The sequence below is a fragment of the Ambystoma mexicanum genome, chromosome 7p, assembly GCF_040938575.1.
Source record: "Ambystoma mexicanum isolate Mex_15411 chromosome 7p, UKY_AmexF1_1, whole genome shotgun sequence".
Classification (NCBI taxonomy): Eukaryota; Metazoa; Chordata; class Amphibia; order Caudata; family Ambystomatidae; genus Ambystoma; species Ambystoma mexicanum.
The window spans coordinates 780099173-780126955 of record NC_090939.1 but is presented as its reverse complement, the minus strand read 5'-3'; the positions used below and the strand labels follow the sequence as shown (position 1 = coordinate 780126955).

At 45.5% G+C, this 27783-nt stretch overlaps 1 protein-coding gene across 2 annotated transcripts in view; it reads left to right on the top strand.

The window, feature by feature from the left end:
• Nucleotides 1–27783, top strand: part of GPR45 (G protein-coupled receptor 45) — a 309197-nt gene that overhangs the window by 272195 nt on the left and 9219 nt on the right. The window contains exon 3 of one of the 2 annotated variants that reach the window (XM_069636921.1): nucleotides 18348–18525. The exons of the other annotated variant lie outside the window; for it this stretch is intronic. The gene's annotated coding sequence lies outside the window, so the exon portion shown is untranslated. The remainder of the gene's footprint in view (nucleotides 1–18347; nucleotides 18526–27783) is intronic. 2 annotated transcript variants of the gene reach the window in all.

Below are 27783 nucleotides of genomic sequence, written 5' to 3'. Positions count from 1 at the left end.
GTACATACCACTGTCTGAACTGTACTAACTGCAACTTAGTTATCAAGGGAGATTCCATTAACCATCCCAGAACAGGGAAAAAGATTTTGCTCAAAAACTATGGAACCTGTGACAGCACCAACATAATTTATGGCATTAAATGCCCGTGTGGAAAATTTTATGTGGGCCAATCCACAAGAATGGCCAAAACAAGGTGGAATGAGCATCGTTCATGTATTCGTAATGCTAACACCAACTCTGCCGTAGCAGGGCACTGGTTGGAGAATGGACATAATTTGACTCAGATTAGATTTGTGGTTTTAGAGGTACTCACAAGAAACAACCCACACGAAGACCTTAACCAACGGTTGAATCGCAGAGAGTCATTCTGGATTGACAAACTTGGGAGTCTGGTTCCCAATGGGATTAACGAGGAGATTCATTATCACTGTTTTCTTTAATTTTGTAATCTCTTTGCCTTCAAGGTATAATTTCTAGCAACTATTTACTGTGATATATCTTATGTGTTATGGACTTAGACCACCCCGCTGTGTTTCCTGGACTTCGGTCTGGGACCCAAGGTGCCGTCTGGCGACGACACCATTACAGTGGGTTGGTACTTGCAGCATGACTCATGCATCTGATTTCTCCTATGATTTTTCCTATGACTACATAAAATAGCCTCAGATGCCGCCGTTTGATGACATGATCCAGTGTGGTCATATATATATATATATAATAATGTTGATATAGATGTTTTTACTTTGCAACTTTCTTTTATTAGCCCAGCATTCTTTAGGGCTCTTTTGTATTTGCTATTTCTCTTTTATGACTCTCTTATCTTCTTTCACTAGTTCCACCCCTGTTACTTTGTCTTGTATTGGAGTATTTCTTTTATCTCTATGCTTTCAGTTTCCTTGTTTTTACATTTTTTTGTTTCCACAATTCTTGACATATTCCAATTAAGGCGTATAATTAGTTTATAGCTCTAAATAATCACTTAGAAACCTATTTGCTGTCATTTGTCCCAGAGCGCGCGCCTCGCTAGGCCGCGATCACGTGGTTTATAAAAGGAGCGTTGTCTGGGCAGCGCTCCGATGCGAACAACGCAGTTACACGCCGGCAAGCGAGAGGAACAGTCCGACTCCTCGCTGGTCTCATGGTAAGCTCCCCTGATATTATGACACAAACTGCTTACACGGATCCCACCCGGGTTCCTTACAATGTCTCTCTTACATTTCAGCTTATCTGCGCCTTGGCGCTGATTTTGTCCAGGCAGCTTTCTGCCCACCACATGGTTCTGGTTCTCCAAGCCACTGTCCATGCAATCATTCTGCCATTTTCTCAGGTAAACGCGTTCTGCATTTCTTGTCATCGCTAACCTCATTACTTACAGACTTCTTATTGCTCATTCTTTCTCTTTTTCTATTTTTTCTTTTATGTATCAACCAATCTTTCTACCACTACAATGATTATTATGTTATTTATATTTTTATGTGAATGTGCATTGTGATACACTTTCTTTTGGATGTTATGTAAATATACATGTTAACTACAGACTTGCCCTGACGAAGGATTTGTAAATCCGAAATGCATTTGCAAAAGATTGTTTTGGTCTGACATAAAATGCTATTGGCTTTTTTCTTCCTCACTAAGAAGATATTAGTGACGCCTCATACCAAGAGACGTATTTTTTCACAAAACCAGTGATTGATAAAAAATCTTTAAGAAATACCACTGAACTTTCATTAATATCATTATTTTTTGAATATGTAAACAATTTTACTTTGGAGTCTATCAAGCTTTATAGAGTTTACATAACTTACATACCCTGATTGGGTCTTCTAAGAGAGCGGCTGTGTGACCTTGCATCCGACTTGGTCTTTGGCTTCTTGTGTATTTTTGAATTAGGGTGTCTCCTTATTCGTCACAGCCAGCTCCTTTTTATAATTTGACAACAAGGAATCTTCAGAGCAACGAAACTTCTACATAGAAACAATTATTTGAGAAATGTGAATATCGTATAGTGGTGCCCACTCTTTTTGCTTTCTGCCATTTGTTGTGTCAGTCCCTCTTGCTGTTGCATGTGTGTTTCATCTATTTGCTGTAGTTGTTGTTGTTGATAGTTGTTTGGTCCCCCACTATAACCCTGTGGCCCTGGCTCTCCCCACCCTGCTTGTGTCGGCCTTGCCCTGCATGTGAGTGACATGGGTCCTACCAATCCACAATTCCAGCATCTGGGTGGTTCCCGTGCTGCCACGGGTATCCTCCAGTGTTGTCTAAATACCCCTGCTGTCCGTATTGGTTATACCCTCAGAACCCTCCCCCTGGCTGGTGTGCCGCTGGAAAAATCCCCTCCCTCTTGTTAACCCACCCCTCCCCCTGTAGTTGTTTGTGTAGACGTTTCCCATTTGCGTGTATCCTCCCCCCATTGGTGGTACGTATATGTGTTGGGCTGTGTATGGAGGCGGTGGTGGCAGTTGCTGTGTTGTAATTGGTGCTTGCTGTGTTGGTGTTGCTAGTGGTTGTGGTTGCTGCGCAATGGCTGGTGTCGGAGGGGCAGGGTTTGTTATAAGTGCACCTTCCATGGTATATTTTGTTCTGAACCAGTTTCGCCTCATCTGCCTTCCTATCTTCTTCTTTCTGTTTCATCTTTTCTTGCCACAACCTACAGTGGTGTACTATCATTAGCTGTATTTCTGGCAATGCTTTTGCTTCCATTCCCACCAATTTTTTCAACTGCCTCTGTACTGGTTCTGGGAGCCCCTGTATCAGTATGTGGTAAAATATTGCTAATGTTTTGTCCCATGGCTCCCGCGTTTCCAGGTGCCACTTCTCCTGTATTTCCTGGATGTAATTAACTGGGTCCTCGTTCTCGCGCATTTTGCGTGATGTTATTGCCCCTATGTCTGAGGTGTCTGGATATTGTACCCTCAGTGCTTGCCATAGTGCGTGTCTGCAATTTGCAAATGGTGCCCCGTCGTGCGAGGTGTCACTGATGGTCACTCCTGGGAATCCCGCCCTCTTCCAAATGTCAACCACTGCGTCACCCAAAATTGAAATTAATAACCCTTTGACATCTCCAACTGCTAACATATGCCCTGCAGTTAGCTTTTCCATTTCATATATCCATTTTCCCGCCCCTCTGCTCGATTATGGTTTTATATTGTCTTTGTCTGCATGCTTTCATGGGATGTATTGTGGCCTTGTCCCTCCTCTCTCTAATAATGGCATTTGTGTGTATTCTGTTATTTCCTCCGGCGTGCGCCGGTGTGTGGTGACGTGTGTGTTTTCACTTTCCTCCTCCATGTCATCAAATTCCTCTATAAATTCAGTGAGTTGTCGTGCAAGTCGTGTGTCCCCTCCACTCAGATGTCCTTTCCGTTGACCCGCTTGGTCCTTGTTGTGTGCACTTGCTGGTCCCTACAGTCTGCGCCCCGGGAGCTCTCTAAGTCTGTTAACATATGGCATGTGATGGGCTGGTGGTGTTATTGTTCGTAGTGTCCCTTCCCTTTGTGAGCCTTTGCCCTCCCATCCTGTTGTGTCTTCTTCTTGTGTCCTGCACTCCCATGACGACCCACAGCCTGTGCATATGATATATAATTTACTTAGCCCTTCTCCAATCCCATCACTCTGTCCCCCGCGAGATCTCTCCTCCTCCTCATCACTACAAAAGCCATCTGAGAATGTCAATGTTGTGCGTGGGCGTGTGCCTCCCACTGTAACTGTCTCTAGGTCTATATCTGTGTACTTACCTGTCCCCTCCCTGTCTCCCTCTACTTGCGGCATTGCTACCGCGTCACTACTGGTTGCTTGGCTGCTTCCTCTTGGCCCTTGATTGCTTCGTTGGTCGTCTTCACTCCCTAACTCCGCTCTTGCCCTGCAAAGCTCGTTCATTATCGTGTCACTTACTTGTCCCAACACCCTTGTGTCTCTGTCCTTGTCATTCCATGTCCCGCCCTCCTTTGCCAGTATACTCTCTATTATGCTCCCTTCCTCGTACTTGCGTGCGCTTTCTGATATAATCTTTTTCTTCCATAGCTTCATTTCCTTGTTGTTCTCTTACCACTCCTCTCCTTTTCTCCTGATCTCCCGTTGCTCCATACGTGCTACTCTTTCTGCAATCCCTAGTATGCGGTCTTCCTCCCTCTTCCTCTTCTCCTCCTCCTGCTGTTTTAATCCCGTTCACGCTCCCCTCTCTTCTCGTAACTTCATCTTCTCTCCAATTCCCTTTGCTCGAGCTGTCTAATTAGTACGCTTTGTGCTTCCCTCAATTCTGCTAGTTTTTCCTCCAGTACCGCCACCTCTTCCTTCGTCATGCTTCCCTTTTCCCTGGTACTCACCTCACACCCTCTCTGAGTATGTCCTACCTCCTCCTTATCTACCTTCTTTTCACCTCCTCCTCTTCTCCTGTTACCGTCCCCCCAAGCTTCAATAACATCTGTGCTGTTATCCACTCGGCTGTTCCTATACTCGCCAAATCTATTTGTGCCTTTTTTATGCTACCAGAGCTCCCCTGTGTCTGTTTGGTGTTTACTGCACTCCCTGCATCCAACCCCTTTTGGTAGTGGTCTTCTGGTGCGTATGGTGGTGGGCTGTATGCAGGGTTTGAGTATCCCTCAGCAGCTGTTAATTGTGGTTGTGTTGCTTCTCTTAATTCCCTCATTGGATACAAACCTTCTGTTTCTTTCTTCACCTCTTTACTTGTGGGTGTCCCTCCCTCATTCTCCCTTTTTATTTCTGCAGTGGGGTATGATTCTTCTGCCTCTTCCTCGTTCTCCTCAGCGCTGGGGCGGCAGGAGCCTGGGGCACGCTACACCCCTCCCCTTCGCTCACCTCCTCTTTCTTTACCTCCTGAAAGCTCATCATCCCTGGGCTATACCCCTGAAACATTCTCCAGAGGTTGAAAACTTCTAGGTGGCCTGCTAGCTTCTTCCACTTGTAGGTGTTATGTAGGTACTCTAGCAGTGAATGCTGGGTTGTCATGTCAAAGCTGCCGTTGGGCGGCCACGGTATGCTAATTTTTTCATCTGTCCCTTGTGTCCATTCCTCTGTCCTCACAAAGGCACAGTTTCACCTCACTGATGATGCCCAACAAGGCAGAAACACGTGTATGGGGTTACTGTTGGTACTCTTGTTCAGAGGAGAATTGCCTAGCATTTTGGCGCTGGACTGCCCCTGGGCAGGACAAAGGCTGATATGCAGGGAAATTTCTTCTCTGCGAAAGGGACAGTGAGCTAAAGACTTGGTAGAGTCTCTCCCAGGGGTTATTGACCCAAGAACAGGTCATTGGGCTGTGTTTGTGCTGGTAGACAGACTCCCAGACCCCCCTTTGTTTTCCATTCAATACTATACTTTACTATTTTATCTCTGTGCGGTAGTAGTGTTTTGCCGATGTGCTGGAATGGTGTTGTTAATATGCTGGCCCGATATCTTGCCCCTGTCCTGCAATACACAGACATTTTTAAATTAGCAAATTTGTGTACCACCATTACCTGGCCCCGTAATTGGGAACTTCCGACTTTCCGCTGCAAGGAAAAGCAGTGTTGTTATTACAATACTTTTGTGCTGGTCACTACCGCTCTCCTGTTCTTCACAGTGCTATCGCCCCTTTGACACCCCTCCTATCGGAGCTAGGGCCCCCTGCAACCCATGGCGTGCGAGGTCCCCTGTGCCCTCGCGCCCAGCGCTGCGTGCTTTTGAGCCGCCTCGCCTTGTCAGTGCCGCCGCTAACCGGCACGCCTGTAATACTCTTCTATCCCCTCCTCCTTCTTTCTCTCCCTACTGCCTGCCCAGTGTATGTCTGTCTTTTCCCCCTCCCGCTGATCGCACCGCTGCTCAGTGCAACCCCTTTGGTGGAGGATGTGCCAGGGTTCTCCGTGCGCAGCTGCCTGTCCCCCTTGGCCCCTCCTTAGTCACGTGCCGCAGCTCCAATTATGCAGAAGAAGACTGCGGTGACCTATGCAAGCCCTATGGTTGACATCACCATCTAGTACAACATGCTATCAAGACATACAGTTGTAAAACAAAATGCGCGCCAATTTTGATAATGTTATTTCCCACAACCACACAGCTGTCTTCCCACCGCACCCGGAGTGGAGTATTCATTAATTACCTTTGTTATTATAATTGTGCTGCACCCGCTGCGTCGCCTTGCGTGTGATATGCCCCCTGCCTAGGGGAGCTTAACCAGCCAACTATCTTCCGCACTTGGAAACAATCTAGCTACCTCCTGCGGGAATACATCATCTACTCATCGAGCTACAACAGTCAATTAATAGGAATCCTCATCTACTCATCGAACTACAACGCCGACTCATAGGAATGCCACACCCCCTGTACAGGTGTCCGCGATGTAAACCAATCAGCACAATCCGCCAGTCAACACGTGGGAGCTCGAAGCCCCACCCAGCACGCTCCGTAACACCAGAAGGGACGGCCCTCATTCCGTTCCCCACTACACCTTACATATCGATCGCTGCTAAAATACCAAAATCTTTTCTTAACACACTGTAAAACCACCCGCCACCCTATTCACAATTCCTCCCGCCACCCGCACAACATTATACTGCTGGTTGTGTGTGCCATACTCAAATTGGGCACTCGTCTGCCAGTGCCGCTCGGCTGTGGGCACCCCTCTCAATCAGCTCGCCGCCGCCTCCCCTCGTCTGGACCACGTCTGGACACTCGCCAACCGCAGCCGGGAAATTTCTGAAGTCGGCTCCCGGCAGCCAATCTCCGGATTGCGCTGTCCGGTCGTCTCACAGTTCCGCGATGGTCCTGCAGTCCTCCAAAGGGGGCAACGGCAGAGGTGGCCGCGTTGCCAGGCCACCTTGATGCAAACGGTCTCGCTGTCATCTATCTCACCATCTCAGCAGTGCCTCCAACTTGTCGGGGGAATTTCCCGTGGGCCAGCAGTGCCGTCCGCGGACCTCCGGGGTTGGGGAGGCCCCAACTCCTCCCGTGTCCCAAAGGAGTATGAGGCACACACAAGAGCAAAGAGTTACTGCTGTTTATTGCACAAAACAGACAGGGACAGGTTCTCAGAGCATAGGCACCCAAGGAACATCTCAGCGGTGATGGGTCTGCAGGCCCTTTTTCTAGCCGGATGACACTACTACATGTGTCACCTGGGAAAACTAGCCCCTAAACCTAACGCTACCCCGGGTTGGCTCCCCGGGTGGTAGGGTCAGTATGGATCAGTATAGGAGAGAATATTAGTGGTAGAGAGGAGGTCATCGCTTGGGTCGTCCCTAAAAATGGTTACTTAGAAAGTGTTACATGAAGAAAGTTAGTGATTGGTTGAATTATAGTTTCGTCAGTGATTAGCCCCTCGTATTCTGATTGGTTCATCCGCGAGTCCCCAAGCCTTGGACCATCGTCGTTCCCAGCTCGCGATGGTCCTGGTATGGGCAACAATGTATGACTATGGGCCTCATTACACGGTAGGCGGTAACCATGGCGCTAATAGCGCCATGGTTGCCGCCGGTATTTTACCATGTCCGCCTTGGTGGATGGCAGAATTACCGCCCTACTCCAAGGTGAGCGGGGGCGGTAATTCCCCATTCACCAAGGCTCTTCCCCATTCCCATTTTTTCCCCCATAGGGCATAATGGGAATGGGGAAGGTGCTAATTACGGTACCGTAAATTGCGGTACCGTAATTAGCTCTGAGGTCCCGCAAAGGGAACTCGTAGTAAGGCGGTAGGGGTTTACTGGTACCGGTGCCCTTACCGGTACCGGTAAACCCCTACCGCCTACCGTGTAATGAGGCCCTATGTGTCAGTGGCGAACAATGGACAGGTCTTACTACTGGCTATTGGGTGCTCCCTTCCCATCGCCACCAGTGTACAACTTGTAACTTCGTTGTTGCAGTCTGGGTCCCAGAAGTGAGACCCCAGAGCTTCTCTGGTCCTTGGAGCTTGGCATCGTATCAGGTCAGCCTGGTCACGTGTTTAGAGACCGTGGCTGAAGCAGAATCACTGGGATTTGATTTGTATTTCTGCTCCGAGGATTGTTTAGCAGTGGCAGGTGTAACCCTGGTGCTGAGAGCGCGGCATGTAGATTGCAACTTCATGGCCTTGGCTGTTGGGCTCCCGTCAGGGTTTGTTCTGCATGATCAGCACCTTGCAGCTCCATCTGAGCTGCTCCGGGCCTGGGGACTCTGGTTTGCGGCCATCCTTGGCCTAGTCTATGGGTGGCAGCATACAGTCAATAACATGGGGGTCACAAGGTGCACTTGGGTCTTTATACTTTAGTCCATCTATAGGGTGACATCAAGGTTTTAGTAGCAGAAAGCGTCTGCAAGCATACACACAAGCTCTTCTGGCGTCTTGCGTTTCTGCGGTGCAATAGTTAGCCTATGTGAAAAATAACAACGATGCATGTGTGTGAGTGTGAGTGGTCCTCTACGTCAAAGCCGTGAGTATGTTCTTAATGTGGGTTGGTGTGTGACTGATCCAGGGGCTTGGTGGCACGTGTTTTCTTGTCTGTTGTGGCTATGTCGTTATGTCATCTCTAACGATGACGATATTGGTTGGTGACATCTAGTCGAGTTGGTCCATATGATCGGCCTCAGCTCCACCTGATGTCCCGCCACATGCTTTGTGTGGGGGCTGGGCGTGGCCACGGTGGATCTTGATGTCTGGGGCAGCAGGGAGAGAGTCGAACTCATCCCGCGGTGGGTGCTTAGGTCGTGACGTCATTGGCCATGGTCTGGACGGGAATCGGGGCAAGGGATCGTCCCATTTTCCCTTTTCAGCTTTCTCAATTGAAGTACCACCTGCATGAACACCATAGCATTGTGGTGAAGGCAAATATTAGCATTGTGTGTACACATCCCCACTTCGTCTCGCTTATCTTTATTTCCCACTGTTAATCTTTTGCCCCTGTGCCATATATTTCCATTGCCCCAGAAACATTGTCTTATGTTATGTTCATGTTTTGCAGACCCTTGACATTTATCATCCACAGAACTATAAAACTGTGACCAAAATGTTGAACTCTTTAATCGCTGATCTTAAAATAGGACCCAAAATCCTTTTGGTTAAGGTTGAACTGTTCACAAGATTCTGTAAGTAGCATACTTACATAGGGTTCATATAAATGTTCAGCACTTGTCCAGAGAGTGTTACCTTCTTAGACACCCCTGTTCGTGGCATCACATGCATGACCCAGTGACTCAATTGTAAATATTTGATTTATTCCAATTCTTCTAACGCTAATTCCTTTTGACATGTTTTCAAACAATTTTGTATTCCACCATGTCATAGCAAAAAGGTCATCAGATGACGGGGCATCAAATAAAGGTTCACTGTTCGTTTTATTGAGGGCACAAAAAAAAGAGATTAGGATTTCCTGAAACCATTAGGTTGGCACTAGGGATTATGCAATCAGCAGACAGTCTTGACCCAGGAATTTCAACTCTCTGATGACCATTATCCTCAGTTATGACCATTAGATCAAATCTGCCTTCTAGGCAGAAACAGTCACTCAGAGTCGGTGGGAGTTATAGTATCCTGTCCCTTGGCCATCACTGTGCTTCTCTTGATCATTGCTAGAGTTGCAGGATCAGGGATTTTTCCTTTGTATTCTCCTGCCCGGTACCCCCACCTAGTACCTTTAGGTCTTCTGATGAAAGTTATGCATTAGGCAAGTGATCTGCCTCCTGGTGGTAGCGTGCAACATTGCCTACCATGCATTCAAGACCTTTGGTTGTAACCTTAGGTCTCTCCATTACTGAATAATTTTTCCCTTGATTCTCTTGAACTTCTCTCCTCCCTTCTCCCTCTTCCTCTCCTTCACCTCCTCTCCTTGGTTTTCTCTCTTCTTCTTCTCAATCTCCTCTCTCCTCTCGCTCTTTCTCTTCATCCCTCTGAAGAGGGATGGTCGAGTCCTGCCCCTATTCCCCCCTCCCACAACATACTTCGAGCTGGGAATCATTTCGGATCCCAGGCCTGGGGTCTTCAGCTCTAGCCAACTACAATTCAGTATCCTAGTGGTGGGTAGCAATGGGTGAGAATCAATGGAAAGACCATCACACTGCAACATTGTTTAGTGATAGCAGTATTGGGGTGGGTCAGGCCTGACATCTGGCATGGGAGAGCCAGTAAACTAAAATGTATAGGGTCTGCTATAGAGGGACTATCACTCAAATCCCAAGCACAGAAGGTGATAGGTTTTCTGGAGAGGGGCCCAGGTCGTGACATCCTTATAACGTAATGTGCCCACAAAATTGGCCTGCGAGCCAAAAATCTCTGAGACGTTCCAGGATATTGTCTATCCTTGTACTGATCCCTGTTGGTTTTGGCTGTAATAAAACGCAGTTTGAAGTTGCTGTCTGGCTGGATCTATGTTCCTTTTGGGGGAAGGTATTGGGCCTTCCGTGAGTTCGCAAACTCCTAGTAGCCCTCAAACCTACCTGGGAGTTTGTCCCAACACCTCCTTTCTCTTTCTCCTCTCCTTCGATCCTCTGTTCTTCTTTTCCCCTTTACCTCCTTTCCTCTTTCTCTCTGTCCCGTTCATCTCCTCTCCACTCTGTTTGTCTCCTTGTAGTCTTCTTTCTGCTCAACCACACTCCTCCTTTTCTTCTTTTCTTCTTTACTTCTACTTCCCTTCTCCCTCTCCTCTCCATCTCTCTGCTCCTCTTTCTCTCCTCGCCACTCTCTTACCACTATCTCATCAATCATTCTACCATGCTCTATTCTGCTCCTCCTCCGCTCCTCTTTCCCTCCTCTCTTCGTCTGCTCCTCTCACCCACCTCTTCCATTCCTCCCTCTCTCATCTCAACTTCCACTGCTCCTCTCTCTTCATCTCTCTCTCCTTATTCTCTTCACCCCTATTGTGGGGCCAGCCATCCATGGACCAGGCCGATGTGGCAACACTAGTGGCAGGGGGTTGGGGCCACTTGCTGGGCAGGCAGGGTGACACTAGTGGCAGGATATTTTGCCCCAATGTATGCATTGATGGTCTGTGCTGCACCTTTTGTCCCTCAGGCATGAGACACCTTTCTTTATGGCATGGTTACACTCTCCGGCACGTTTACCTTTCCAGTTCTTTCTTTCTCATGAATGGAACTGCTGACATGTTAACAGCAGCTTCTGTACTGGCACTGTTGACTCTGCCTCAAAATGACTCCTGGATGTCAAATAACCAGGGACCTTGGCCCTCATCCAACACTGAACGAGTCAGCTGGTTCAAGAAGTACAGGGGCTGCATTGGGACAATGGTGGCTTTCCCTTGAAACATTTACGTTCCTTCTGCCCACCGCCGCTGGGCCGGGATCTGCAGGGGGCCATACACTTTATTTTCATTGCGCCATCCTGGAGCGCTTCTTTGTGATCACCGGTAGCTGGTGCTCATTCTAATGGATGTGTGCGCACTGCCAAACGTATGCCTTTATCAAGCTTCACCGTACACGCAGCCTGGCAACATAAAGCATCAGCACAGCAGGGTACACTTCAGCTCCACTGCACCGCTGTGCGGTCCCGGATGTTTCATGGAGCCCATCCAGATCATGTTATAGCTGCCGCAGTATGGGCCACTCCTTTTCCTTTACGTGCTGCGGGCACAGAGCTAATGTGCTCACCGGGGCAGCAGTCTTTCCCCATGCGGCAGGTGTGCGCACTCAGCACGGTTTCTCTCCCACTTCCCTTGGGAGAGTGTACCCAACTCACGGTGGTGGGCGCTGTAACCCCCAGTCCACCCACAAGCGGGGAGGGTGCCTATTATCTAGCGGCAGTACATTTCTGTCTTCAACACACCTCTCCCCCAGGCGGAGCGTCTGTTCTTCTAGCGTAGCATCTCCATAACTCACCGCCAGATGCCCCGGCAACATCTAAGGAGCATCTGGTCTACATTCTCTTTGCACTTTACTGCTGGGCAGCCTAGGATCTTTCCTGGGCCTCCAGCGTGTGGCAGGCTTCAAGATATTGCTTGCGGCCACCGGGGTTGGGCTGCACATCTGTGACATGGGCTGCATCTCCCTCTTGTGCGGTTGCGGGCACCTTAGGGACTGCGGTCTGACCCTTACCCTGTGTGCAGGAGCACCCTCTTCACAGAGGGCCGTGGCTAGGGGGGATCCGCCGACAGGGCGTTGGGCATCCCCTCTTTTTCCAGGGAACACCGTGATGATGGCCGAGCCTGGCTTTCCGTTCCCTTCTTCTTTAAAAAAAAAAAAATGAAGGACACCAGGGGACGTGGCACATCGCGTGGGTTCCTCTCCCTCATCGCCATTAGGGGACGGGACGTAAGAGTAATTATGAGTTACTCACCGTAGTGACTAACATACTCTTAGTCCTTAGTCCCCTTTCCTCCATACGTCCCACAATCCTCCCCCTAATAATACTATTTCATTAGGCAATGTTAAATATTGTCGACGCGTCAATGGGGACTGAGGAGTGGTGTCGGTGGGCGGAGTCAGGGCAGCGCATGCTCCCAGCGGCGCACCCCTGCACGCCTCTAAATTTAAAGGGGAAGAAGGTTTTTTTCTGGTGAAAAAGGTTCTACCTCTCGTCCCTGGAAGGGACGCCCATGCAGTATAGAGGAAAGGGAACTAAGAGTATGTCAGTCACTATGGTGAGTAACTCATAATTTATTTTTGCAGGTAAATGTTTTCTTGATTATTAATGATCTATACATTTTAATTCATAACATATTTCCATTAGTTAAGGAATCATTCTTGTACATTTATTGTCGCTTGAGTCCCCATTAGCTGTTACTTTAATATATCAAGTTCCAGAATGAGTGTCAATGTCATGGATTTGTTTGGCGCAGCATAAAAAACATCTGCCTTGGTACCACAAATATGTTTTGATACTAGTTCCCTCGCATTCCAGTGTGAGTTCAACTCATACAACACACCAATGATGGCATCAACATTACTGTGCTTTGATGTCACCACATAACAGCATGCTGCATTGGTGTGTTGGCACACTTTGTCCACAAATGTATTGATAGTATATTATGGTGCCTTTTAAAGAGGTAAGCAATGGAGGCACTTATTACCAAAATACTATTCACGTAGGCCCTCATTTCTGCATGTTACTCTCTAAATTGTTGAAGCCTTCTGTTCTGGAAGCCTCATTTGATTAATCACATTATCAAAATTCTCTCAGAGAAAAGACAAAGAAGGGGAGACCCGTATCTGAGACAGAGAAGACAGGGATGCCCTAGAGGACCCTGTGGATCAAGAAGAATTGGACTCTTGACCACCAGCACAAAGGGGAGGACCCCCTCTTTCTATGCATTACCCAAAATTCACAAAGACCCCCTCAATCCCCCTGGGAGACCGATTGTGCGGGATGCAGTTCCATTCTCAAACTAATTTGTAAATTTGTGGATTTATTCCTCAAAACTTTGAGTGCCTGCACAAGTACATACTTACGGGATACCACTCACACCATGCAAGTCTTTGAAGGACAAGACTTCAACCCAGAGAATCAACTTCTGGTGACAATGGATATTAAGTTCCTGTATACCTACATTCCTCAAGATGAAGCCATTGAATGCATCAGGGAATGTCTCACAGCAGATGACACGCAAACCAGGGTCCCTAGTAACTTCATAGTAGAGCTGATGTCACTCGCCCTGTGCAAGAACTTAATTATCTTCAACAAACAGATCTATTTACAAACAAAAGGCATGGCCATGGGTGCAGCCTTTGCAGCAAGTTTAGCAATTCTACATATGTCCAAATATGAGAAGGACTTCGTCCTCTTCGATGTTAACCCTTGGAGAGGAAACGTGAAACATTGGCACAGGTACATCGACGATGTCATCTTCATCTGGGCTGGTACCAGAGATGAATTAGCACTATTTTGGCATGAATTAACACCTGTGACCGCCTGGTCCAATTCACTATGGAACACAGTAATGTGGAAATCAACTTCTTAGATTTGACTATCATACACAGAAATGGTAAACTAGAATGTGGCTTGTTCCACAAGCCTAGCGACCGCAATACATCATTTCATTTTTACCAGTAATCATCCCTCTCACACAAAAGAGAACTTGCATTTGGACAATTGCTGCGCATATGTAGGAACTGCACATCATTGGATGATTTCCACAGCCAGACAGAGGCACTGAACAACAGACTGAGGACATGAGGGTATCCCAAAAAACTCCTTAGCCACTCCAAAAAACGGGCAAGGTACACCAATTGGGAAGCGTTACTACTCCCTAAAGAAACAACAATCACGGAAAGCAAACAAGCCTCATGTGCGCAATCGCACATGGAACACACACTTTCTTAGTCAAAAAAATAATCTGGAAATACCGGCCATTGGCACATCTCAAGCTACCTGAAGAACCACCATCACGCTTTAACTTTAAAAGAGCAAGAAACATTTGGGAACATCTCGTACACTCCCTATACAGATAAGAGATCTCAAATACAGGGTTCTGGAATCTATGCACCATTAAAGGAAATGTTCCTTGTGGGAACTGCACATCATGCAAATTCACCTCCAAGACACAAACATTCTCAATTGGGGCCAAACAATGAGTACTTAAAAATGTAACCGGTACTTAAAGATTTAACCAACTGCAAAACCAATCAGGCAGTCTACTGCATACAGCGCCCCTTTGGACTGAGATATGTTTGGCAGACCATGTGAATAGTCAGTACTAGGATCTCGGAACACAGATTGAAAATTTGCTGTAAAAACATCACATCACCCCTGGCAGATCACTACATTAAAGCTCACCACTCTGCCGATGACGTTCATGGTGGATCGTGGAGAAAGTCAGAGGAGGACCAAATGTCCAGAGAACTCTTCTGGAGAAAGAATCATGTTGGATATACCGCATGGACACCTACAACCATGGGTTGAATGAACAATTCACCACAACTACTTATTAATTGTGGGCGTAGCAACAGTGGGTCCTCACCCACAATAGAGTTCTGTACAAATTTCTCTTTGGGCCGACTACAACTTGATTATCGCCGTCTCATCAATGCACTGGTCATGCATAGCTGGGCTTGACTACCACCCCTGACATTGATTGGACACTGGTTTCCCTCTTACCAATACACAGCGATACGGTAGACACAGAACTGGAATGACTCACAGCATCACCACTTCCAAGTAATCCTTTTTGTTTTGCACTCTTTACTCAAACGGCGGGTCTCATCGTCCACATTCTGCTTCAAACCAAGCATCCCATTACTGACCATGACGCTCAGGCCATGCATGACGTTTACACGCAGGACCAATCGGCAGTCAAGGTGGATATACAGTACTGGTTGCCCTGACGATCGATACAGGAGACACAGAACTGAAATGACTCGCAGCATCCTTTAACCACATAGCTGTAGCCCCTCTTCCCAGTAATGCTTTTGGCTTCACAAATTCTTAACACAAGAGGCGGGCTTCATCGCCTGCATTCTATTTCAGACCAAGCATCCCATTGCCATGATAACAACGCTTGCACCGTATGTGATGTTTGCACGCAGAACCAATCAGCAGACAAGTGGGGTATACAGTACTGGTTGCCCTGATAACCGCTTGAACACAACCGCGAAGAGACCCAGCACACAGCAGCATCGGACGAAACCATGTCCCGCTCCCTCTTCAAGCTATTCGATATTGGGGAGGTAAGTCCCGCCCCACAGGGCACACATGGATTTTGTTGACCAGGATGCCCGTTTCCACCTACGGGCGCACTCTTTTAACAATGAGGCATATTTAATGAGATGCACTCACATGCATTGCTGTCACGTAACACGCCAGCAGTGTCCTAAGACTAACTCAGATCTTTTTCTGCTTCCTTCTCCCCTTTTCCATTTCCCCCTCCCCCTTGCTACTTAGGAGCATACCTACGCGGATCACTGGTTACCACGCTAAATAGATAGAAGCAAATCACGCCTACCACTGAGAAGACTCCGCCCATTTGGATGGAAGCCCTCGACTTTTACAAGTCGGAGCTGGCCTAGATCTACAGAGTCTCCCTCCCCACACCGGAACATGACATGGATTATTAACCTGCGAGTAAGTGAACCCACAGGCAGACGCCTTCCTTCATGCATTTTACTATGGAACGGCACCCCCAGCTGCACTTTTTTTCAACTAATACACACATATGTGTTCTTCAAAGGCTCGTACGATCTAAGCCCTGACGAAGGCGGTCCACATCATACCCCACCACGGAAATGTAATACAACAGGAATCCTTTACCCAGGAACCATTCGCGTTTGCTCCAATCATTGGATGTGTTCCAGTATTCACGTTGGCAGACGACAGAACCTCCTTGTTCACTCCCACAGATAGATGTTACTGTGACAGGGGCATAACTTGTAGATACAATACAAACTTGGAACTAGTTTAATTCACAAAACCACTTTGAATTGTATCTTTAGACACCATTAAGATAATAGAAGAAGCAATAATTATCCTGCGTGATAGATAGTGCTCCCTGGGCTATCCCAAGTTGTGTATAATTTGATTAAATCTCACCTCTAGTCCTATACCCCTCTTTATTTTCTGTTTTCCTATGATTGACACTCCATCCTCTAAGTCAGGAATGTAGATAGCGAGATTTGTTTTGTATCCTTTCGGGAACACAATTACCTATTGTTTATGTACTGCATTTAGTGTTTAACTTCACTTACTTCATATGTATACTCCTATTTTGCATTGGTCGATTACATGGTTATCCGCCTTTTATGATTAAAACTCGATGTTTATCATTTCAAGCCTTAGTGTTTAATACACAATCCACAATAAAACTTGCATTATCCCCCTTACATGCTATATGGAAACCCCTACACATCAAGTATATGCATGTCAAAAGTGCAGCTGAGCGGACCATTACGGATGGGATTACAAAATCAGTAACCCAATACTAGTGTCTAAATACTATACCTATAATCTGTTCTTATCATTTATATTCTAGTGATATTATTATTTGCTTGATATGATCAAGAGGGAAGAATACAGGCAGGTGGAAGAACGAGATGGCATTACCATGCAGAAGGACAGGAAGTACAACCCGGGGGAAAGCAGGGGGGCAAGGGCACAGGTCGAACACAGAGGGGTATCAAGGCGAGAAAGGTGGGAAACTCTTCTCTAACAAACCCCTCAATAGGGCACTAAATCCTCACAAATGTGTGAACGTGGTTAGTTGTGGTCGGTCTGCAAAAAGACTGTCCTGCAGAAACCATCTGAGTGACAGCATCCAAGAGGACTGTGACAGCTTCTGATTGCCTATTACCAGTGGGTCTGCAACCAGAGAAAATCACTAACCACAGCTAAGGGTCGCAGGATGTTTCCGCCCCCACCAATCTAACCCTGGAAAGAGTGACAACATCCTCCCTTTGCAGTTAACCTTTTGTTTGAGACTTAAAAGAACTTTGTAACACGAAGAATATATAACGCCCGCGGATGCCCGACTAAATTTCAGAAGATATGGCATAAATTGGAGGAGGCCGAGTGAGGGAATTCTCCAGAGTAATGGGGTGTGTGGTTTCACCCGTCTGTGTTTATGCTTTGGCCTGCTTTTTGTCTTTTTTATGGCCAGAACTTCTTGTATTATGTCAATGAAGGTGTTGTTTTGTTTTTGTTTGTTGCATGTTTTATAACTCTAATTAAAATGTGTTATAAAAAATAAAAAAAAGAACTCACCAATTTGTTTTAAAGTCTTCACTTTGCTAGGATTACTTGAGTTGTCTTTGAATCTGGTGAGACTGACAATGCTTTTGCGGTATCCCTGTGGAGTAAGACGGAGGACACCTTTCTATTGAGAGACTGGACCACTCCTTTACCTCCCACCCTGATACTTGGAGATACAAACATTCTGACACGTTGCTTAATAAATTATATCATTACCTCTACACGGTCTAGCTTAGTTTATACACTGAAATGGTACTAAAACATCTTACAATGATACTTGCAGGCCTGAGTCTCCCTTTGAGAACATTTTGGCATACAATTATACACGCAGTACAGCTGGTTTACTGCAACATACATTTTTCTTTTTGAGTTCTATCCTATAAAATAGTTTTTGTTTATCTCGATTGTCATTTTTGTAAGATATTAGGCTGTATTTCTGTCCATTTTATTTTGCAATATGTATTGAGATTGATATTGTATAACTTCAGCTAAGAGTACCATTTTATGTCTAGTTTGTTTAAGGCTGTCATTGTCTTATTTTGATAACTAAAACCACATGTTGATTGTCCTTTTTCTGTGTTGAGTGGATACTTTTTAAAAATATGAAATAGACAATATATTTTAAACCACATGTTCATCGGTCGCAGAGTCTCTGGGTCTGCGTCTGTCTCAACTTGCTACCGGATTGCGTACTGAATTTGCCTTCATTCTGTTCTACCTACGAAATTCCAGTCCTTTTTCTATCTCCATTGCCCAGGAAACCCAGCCTGCACCACTTCAAAAGACACATCCCACTTCCGGAGCGGGCCGCGGAGTCGGTCGCAGAGTCTTTGGGTCTTTGGGGTCTGCGGGACTCCTGCGGGACTCCTCTGGCTCACTGCGATCATCTACGCCGCCCGCGATCTCAACAGATTTCTTCCAAACTGCAACCAAAGGTGAGCGGTGCCATAATCTTTCCTTCTGATACCATTACTGAAGATATTACCGTTCGCATGCGCATGTTTTCCACTTAAAATAGACAATTTCTGGATTGACCACTTCTATGCACACCCTTCTCTATACACTGTGACAGAAAGACTATACTGCCCTGCAGAACACTTTTACTTTCGGGGCAATATGGACCCCTGGCCCCTCCTTACTGTGTTTTCCATGGTGCACCAAACCCACCTGCCGTGGTAAACACCCGGCGCACTCAACAACTCAGGTGGAGCTTAGAGACCAACCAGCCGGGGACTACACAAACGTTGACGTAGATGTAGAATGGTTTGACAGCACAATTGCTGGTAACCCCAGCACACTTTCTCCCGCATTGGGCAGCCGCTAGCTCTTAGTACATGAGCAGAGCTTAAGGTGACTTGTTGGACGTGACAAAGGCCGCAAGACATTCATCCCTTTTTCTGCCTCCACGCACCTCGCACAGATCTCTTGGCGACTCTGATCTCCTGCCTTTAGATTTTGCACCCCCTCTAGCTACCCACCTGGGCATTGTTGAACCTGCGCACCAGCCAAACAACTGGCTTTATTTACCAACGTGACCTGAAAGCGAGTAGGGACTCACGCGGGAGAGACTGCGAGGAAACCGCCTTTTGATCCTGCACGCTTTTTTCCCTTAACTCCTCTCCAGTCTACAAACCCGTCAAAATGGTTCCCTACATTTAAACTAACAGAGTTAACAATGATAATTCTCTAGCGTGTGAGAGACTGTGGGGCACCCGCCCTTTGATCTCACACGCTTTTTAATCAACTCCTCAGCTACTGCAGATCTTGTAAACCAGCTAATCATCGCCTTGTACACAATAACCAAAGTTAAAAGCGATATTTGTACAGCGTGCGCGAATCTGCGGGGCAAGGGCCCATTGATCTTGACATTTGAATAATCAGCCCTTTTACAGTCTGCAAACCTGCTAAATGCTTCTCCACATTTAAACTACTGGAGCTAACAATGACAAATTTCTAGCATGTGAGAGCCTGCGGGGCATCTGCCCTTTGATCTCGCACGCTCCTTAACCAACTACTCAGCTACTGCAGATTTTGTACATTAGCTAATCGCTGCATTGTACATAAGAACCAAAGCTCAAGGCGACATTTGCACAGCGTGCGAGAAACTGCAGGGCAAGGGCCCTTTGATCTCGCCACACAAATAACCAACCCTTTCTACTACAACTAGAGTCTACACTTTGAGACTCCTTACCACAGACAGATCCTAGTGGCCCACGCCAATCTGGCAACTGACACCATGACCACTAAGACACCTAAAACAATTCCTGGTAGTAAGACTAGGCTACGTTGCAACCTAGGTTCTGCCTCTCCTGCGCCCATCCCGAACGAATTAAAACAGCTGACCCTGGAACAAACTATATCCAAGAAACACAAACGAGTGCCCTCAAATCACCCCAACCTAGAGGGAATAACTGACCAAGAGTATCATCAAACAAGCTCCTCAGTCCAAAGCCACAAGATGAAGGATCTCAATGGAGAGCCACACCAATATATAGTACCTGAACCGGTTCACCGGGATCAAGAACTACCACGCGCCCAAGACACAAACACAGATATCCTCCCGCGCTTAATATCTCCAACAAAGGACCACACTTATGAGACAGGAACGACCTTGGTCACCATAGCTACCATCAAAGATGACTCTATAACAATCAGCAACAAAGAGCCAGAGGTGCTCTTGGCCATTCTAGCCAGCAACAAGGAGCGTCTTATAAAATCTAGAAATGAAGAATTGAACCAACAGACAGTGGTCACTCTGCAACCCTATCTCAACGATACTAGAAATGTTCACACCAACCTCTCCCCACTCAAGCCAGCCCTGCATGGAAATCTTGTGCCAGAGATAAATACAGAAGTGTTAGAGCAACACACTCTACCATCAGTTGAGATTACACAGATGAATCCCATTTCCACAGCCAAAGAGAATTTAGATACTATCGAAGTGGAATCCTTAGTTCCATCTACCACACACCAATCAGTGGAATGTTCCAATCAACTTCCACTCATATCCACTCCTCTATGTTCATTATCACAAAACTCACAGCGAACAACAGTCAAAAAAGAGCAAGCAAGACTAGCAAAATTAAAATGGCTCAACACTCATGTCAACACAGCACAAAGAAAAAACCTAGACACTGATCAACCATCAAAAGCGACCGCCAAAGCCGCCAGACTCTCACTTGATATCACAGAAATTGAGTCAATAATGAATAGCGTGGAGAAACGAAAAGCAATATTCGATAACACCACATCCAGATGTCCAGAAGCTACCTCCACTCCAACGATAACACATAATTTATAATTTATACCCCCTCATTACAACAAAGGAAAAGAACTTTGAAGAAACAATGTTGACGCTACCAAAGCCAAAAGCTGTTCAAATGGCAAATTACCACAACCAAAGATCAAAACATGAATTCCATCCAAAATGTTAGAAAAGAAGTCCTCCAAACCATTTCTCGTATAATTTCAATAATCCTTCTATGCACCATTGGCTGAACAAGAAACTCAGAAATTAAGTACATCAAATCAAAGTAGGAAAAACGACAATCTCGCACACGCGGAATCTAAATTACGATCAAACAAACCAGCCAAGAATGCATGATCGACCTACAAAACATGCTGACAGCAGTCATATCGCAATCAATGATTCCTTTTCTTAAACTACAAGAAGACTCCAAAGATGCTTTTCGTGATCAAGCTACACTGTTAGCCTTAATTCACACAAAACAGGTATACATCGAGAACTGCCTAACCACACTTGAAAAAAGATTGGACTCCGAATCAGACCAATCACTGAGATGGCAACAGAGACTATGCGAAACCGCAATAAGAGATTGAGAAGAGAAAAATAGACTCACGACTAACATTATGGCTTGGATGCAAGCATCGCAGCAGCTACAGACACTGACAGAGTTTACTGCCAGAACGGTACCTGAAACACAAAACATACCTACTGTGTTTGCACCGCCTAGCGAACTACAAACTCCAACTGGAGGTATTGACAATTTCTCCATTTTGGAACCTACTATATTACCTCTAAACCCAAATAAAGAAGTGCAACCAAGTGCGGAAATTTTACAAATTTTCATGTCTGGAGCTAAACCTATAAATACACAAATAGGAAAGCCACCAATAACGACAACAGAAAAAAACTGTAAGCGCCAAACTGAACAGCTCAAGGGCTTTCCTACGCACAGTAAACCAACCAGTGAAACACTCAACCACTCAATCTACGCCCCCTGTAGGTCGAGTAAAGAAACCCAACGTCCTACCATTGGAAAGGAAAAGTTCAAGACAGCTGCTCACACCGCCAAACGGCACTGATGAGGACATTTCAATCATTACAGACGACTTACTAAACCTCACAACGCACATAGACCTCCACAAAGAGGCTGTTAACGAACACACCTCATTGAACGACTCTAGCCTTATCATCGTGGATGAGTATGCAGCAATTACACACCAGAGCCTTGACCTGACATGCGAGGACATATCAGACGAATCAACGCTAGATGAAATCTCTTCATCCACTGAACACTCGGTTGATGAAGAATCTGCAGATGTCTCACTATCGCCCAGACCAACCAGAGAACCCCGTAATACCAACTCGACGAGCTCCAACGAAACTACGACCGGACAGCCCGACACGTGCAAAGAGAAGCAAAAAAGGATGATTCACGTAATACGAACCAGATCTGTTACCCAGATTTCATCAACCCAATTCCTGATCAAACCCAACATATATTGCAGATAGAAAACCAAACCATCAAAAATGAACGCCTGATACTGAATCAAACCAATATGCTTCTACTGCTAAAGGCATTACCTAATCTCAAAACGATCTCGTCTCGAGATATTAAACTTATAACTTTCCAGGATCATACCCAACTTAACAGAGTGTTACTGGAGCTATGGATCAGGTGACAATGGAAAAAATACTCGCACCAACTGAAGCTCTATTAAATCTGGGCTTCAGCTGTAACCAAGCAGCAACAGAGACAACATTTAATACATCACGAAAGTGGAATAAACATACAAACCCTCCACCTATTAGGAATCTGCAGAGTGAACGAGCAATATATACAAGATATGATCCACATTATAGGTTTCTGGCCACCAAGAATCGCAAGAAATGATACCAGAAGATACTTCTTATCAAAGTAATCAGAATTATCCCTTCCACCGCGACTACGCTGAAGATTTTGACATTACTCAAGATATATCATCTGTATCATAACCACCAACAACAAATGACTTCCATTGGTCATTATGTAGCTGGAACACAAGGGGTAATACCCATTTATTTAATCAGCCAGCAGCGGAACTTGAATTAACAACTATAGTTTGCCTACAACAAACTTGGCTAACGAAATTACCAAGATGCGACGGCTTTATCACTCTCCTGAATACTGCAATAAAAGGCACTCTCAGTAGACCAGCATCAGGCCTCTTGACATTAATCCAAATCTTACCACAATGGACAATCGTAACTAGTAACAACATCAATCCATGGATACAGAATACATTTTTTTTAATACAAGTACCTGGTTCTAACAACCGGCAGAAAGAAACCCCCATTCGGAATCTCAAACAAGTTGACCAACCCAAAGACTGTATGGGCATAACCTTACCTACATGGGATAGTGGCAGGCAACAGCTATAATAGACTATGTATACTTGTCAATAGACTTATTGGAATCCATCACAGAGACTGTAATCAACACATCGATAAGAAGCAACCATCATCAACTAATAGTCAATGGCTTCGGCCTCACACAACCAAAAAAGATTGATTTCCGCACACAATCAGAAGTCACTGGCAATAACCATAGACTGTGATTGACCCAGGAGCAAATAAGAGATCTCACAGATCGAATCCAACTAACATCAATGCCAGATATTGATAATCTTAATTACGATGTCTCCTTGATCCATTTTTTAAAACCAATGAAGAATCACATGAAACTACATAACCATTACTACATTACTGAAGTTGCCCAGAAAAAAAAAAAGAGATCTGCAAGGACATTCACAATCTAAAACCAGCAAACGGAATTTCAACCCTCCTACAGAAGAAAAAATAAAACAAGTGTACACAAATTGGAGGAAATCATACCAGGCAACATTGTTACAAAACGATGCAGAAGCCATGATGAAGGCATACAAGAACCACAATCCAAGACAATTGTGGAACCTGTTGAATAACAACGACAGTAACCAACAATTTTTTATAGCAAATGTGACTAAGCAAAAGTGGATAGATCATTTTTCAAACATATATAATGACTCCGCTATTACCATGCTTCCCGCCTCACAGACCCAGAACAAATCATGGAAAATTTGCTATGACGAGGAAGACCTGACCCAGATTTTCGGCAAACTGAACACCTCACGTGCCCCGGTACCTGACGGTCTTTCAAATGCAATCCTAAAAAAAAAAAGCAGACCTATGGATTCTCTTCATGATACAACTCATAGAAACCATCAACAAACAGAACGAAATTCCACCGTCATGGAGAACAGCGACAATCGTCCCTATATATAAACAAGGTGCTCAAGATAATCCTCAGAACTTTAGTCCGATCGCATTACTGGATCCACTAGGCAAGATCTTTGCCGCATTGCTTCTCAAAAACGTAAGGAATGGGCCACGAATACAAAGCGATTTGCAGCGAGACAGACGGGATTTACTCCTAATGTTGGTACAAATGTAAATCTCCTTATAATAAACCTGATTAAGAACAAAGCCATAGAAAAGAAAACACAGATCTACGCTGCTTTCTTAGACCTACATATAGCATTCGATTCTATATCAAGAACACTACTATGGGAAAAATAATCAGCGTGGAACTGCCCAACAGAGATTTTAGAGCCAATAACATTTTATTTTTATTTATTTATTTATGTATTTATAACGCGCCGAAGCTCGCAAGCATCAGGGCGCGACAAGAACACGAAAAAAAAGAGGTCACAGGACTACATAAAAAAGAGAAGAGGAGGACTCAAGGGAGTCCAAGCTGAATAATTAACGAATTACCGGAAAAGTAACGTTTTCAGCTGCTTCCTAAATAGGGAGTAACTGCTTTCCAGTCTGAGGTTATCTGGAAGCTCGTTCCAGAGTGCAATGGCTTTGGTGGGAAAAGCTCTCCCGAGTCCAGTAGCTTTGACTCTAATATGGCTAACTTTAAGTAGCCCTTTTTTGGCTGATTTTAGGCAACGGCTTGGTTCATACCAGTGAAATTCCTTTTTAAGGTCTGATGGGGCCGTACCGAATAGACAGCGGTGGACAAGTGTCAGAGATTTGAATTTAATACGCTCCTCTATGGCGAGCCAGTGGAGGCCTATTCAGTCGTGGGTGATGTGCTCGCGCTTGGATTTCCCGGTGATAGATCTAATAGCGTTGTTCTGGATTATCTGGCATTGTTTAATGCAGGAGTTACTTGAACCAAGCATCAACGCATTCCCATAATCCAGTCGGGACAGAATCGTGGCTCTAGCAATGGTGGCGCTATTTTTGGCGTTGAGATATGGCCTAATGCGGCGTAATAATCTCTGGTAGTATTGGCAGTTCTTTTTAAGGTATGAGACCTGTGCATCTGCTCCTAGTGAGGATTGCAGGTATATGCCAAGTGTTTTCACTTTACTTGAGACCACAATGTTGGAGTCCTTGATATTGAATGACGAATAAACTGGGCCTAGATTGGATAAGGCTTTTGTAGATCCAAATGTCCTAAGTTCTGTTTTTGAACCATTCAGATACATCCAGTGGGCCTTCATCCAGCTTTCTATGGTATTATAGATAGCTGACAGCCTGTTGTTGTCTGTAGTGTGGTCTCCGCTGAGTTCTATAATCAGTTGTGTATCATCTGCGAAGTTGGTAAAGTAAATTCCCAACTGTGAGAGAAGGGCGCAGAGGCAGCGAATATATAGATTAAATAGAAGAGGGGAGAAGCTGCGCCTTGTGGGACGCCGCAGTCCACAGGGTTCGTACTAGAGGAATATCCACCCCAGGTGATTTTAGATTTTCTGTCCTCCAGAAAGGAGGATATCCACTCGATGGCTTCCTCGGCACAGTTTCCTGCTTTTCCCAGGGCCTCACGGAGCTTCCCATGATCTAATAAATCAAATGCTGCCGAGAGGTCCAATAGAATGAGCAGGCCGGCCGCTCCTTTATCAAGGATTTCCAGCATTTTAGACTGAAGGTCGAGTAATGCTGATTCCGTGCTGTGTGCACTTCTAAATCCTGATTGCTGGGGGTGTAGCAAGTCGTGCTTGTCCACGTATTCTTGGAGTTGGTGCGTGGCTATTTTATCAAGAATCTTCAACAAGAAGTTGCAATTCGTGATAGGTCGAAGATTGGCCGGTTTTGCTGGTCAAGGCCAGGCTTTTTAACCAATGGTGTAACTGTTACTGTTTTTAGACTAGTGGGAACAGTCCGGTCTCTAAAAGACGAGTTTGCCATACGGCAAAGAAAAGGTGAGAAAATGCCTTCGTTCTCTAGGATGAATTTAGGGGGCAGTATATTTTCAGGGCATGAAGTGCAATTCATGTTGGAGAGAGTGTCCGACATGATTTCTGGTGTTATTGGTGTGAATTGAAATTTGGATACTTTAATTTCGGGGTCAGCCTTGTTAAAAGTCAGTGTGGTGTCAATGACATTGCAATTTAAGATGGTATCTCTAGCTTTTAGAATTTTTTGTGGGAATGCAGTTTGGACTTTTTCACAGTCCAACATGGTTGGCTGGAAGGGAGGGGTGAGAGTAGGCAGCTTTTCAAAGGTTTTTAAAATTTGAAACAGCTTTCCTGTGGAGTTGGGTGCACCTGTAATTTGTTCATTATAATGGTTTTTCTTTGTTTCAATTACTTTATTTCTTTACAGGATGTCAGATTCCTTCCATTTGTCTTTATTAAGTTCTGTGGAGGTTTTAAGCCACTGCCTTTCGAGTTTCCTTTTGGCTATTTTAAGGGTGCCTAGTTCTGCGGTGTACCAACTTTGGTGGTTGGGGTTGGGGCGCACTTGTTTGTTTTTCAGTGGGGCATTCTTATCTAGAAGCTCTTGGAAGTGGTTATTATAAGTGGTAATAATAATGTCACAGGGATCATCAACTGTGGTGTTATCCATGATGTATGAGATCCCCTGCGAGAGAATATCTGGCGTGATTTCCTTGAGGTTTCTGCTCTGGATTGTTTTGGGTGTGTTGTCGAGGTGAGTTTTTTCGAATGACAGGGATAGTGTGGCTTCGATTTTGTAGTGATCGCTGCAGATACAGGGCTGTGTGTTTGTTACTGTGAGGTCTACGTTGTTGGTAATAATCCAATCAAGTTGGTTGTTTGAATTGATGGTAGGACCATTATTGGCGATCGAGTAACTGATGTTGGAGAGGTTTTTTTCTAGGCTAATAGCCTCTTTGTCGGTGGGGTTTCCCCTCCATCTATTTAGGTCGCCCAGGAGAAGTGTGCCTGAGTTCTTTCCTTTGAGATTGTTAAGAATATGGCAGAGGCCGTCATTAAAGTCCGATGTAAGTGATGGGGGTCTGTAGATTACAATGAAATTGATACAATTGTTTTGAGAGGGGGTGAATTTGAGATGGAGAACTTCGCACCCCGGGCATTGAATGGGATAGGTGAAAAGATGTATGTCTTGTCTGACTATTATGGCGACTCCGCCTCCCTTTCCTATTGCTCTGTTTTCAAAGTGGATGCTAAAATTGGGGGGGGGCAGCTGTGCTAATGGTCGGACCGGTAGGTTCTTGTAGCCAGGTCTCAGTAAGGAAGAGGATATCTAGATTCTCTTCAAGGATATAATCGTGAACGTTTTGGGCATGTTTGTTAAGAGACCTTGTGTTAAGTAATGCTATTTTAAGGACCTCTGGTTTAGAGGGAGTCTTCGGTTGTTCTAAGATCGCAGTCCTACTACGACTTAAGGGTGGTATAGCATCAGGGTGCGGCACTTCCCTAGAGTTAATGTAGCGCTTGACAAGTTGTTCATTCTCTAGGCGCTTTGCATCACTGAGTAAATGCAAAAAATTTGGGAATCCCATCTTTTACCTTTGTTTACTGGTTGCGGAGAGCAGGAGGCGGGCAGAGTGTCAGGCCAATGGCCGATGTCCGCCGTGGACCGGCGTAGACCGGCACCGTCTCAGAAGCGCCGGCGCTGAAGCGCCTGACGTTTCTTTTTCAGCAGCGCTAGT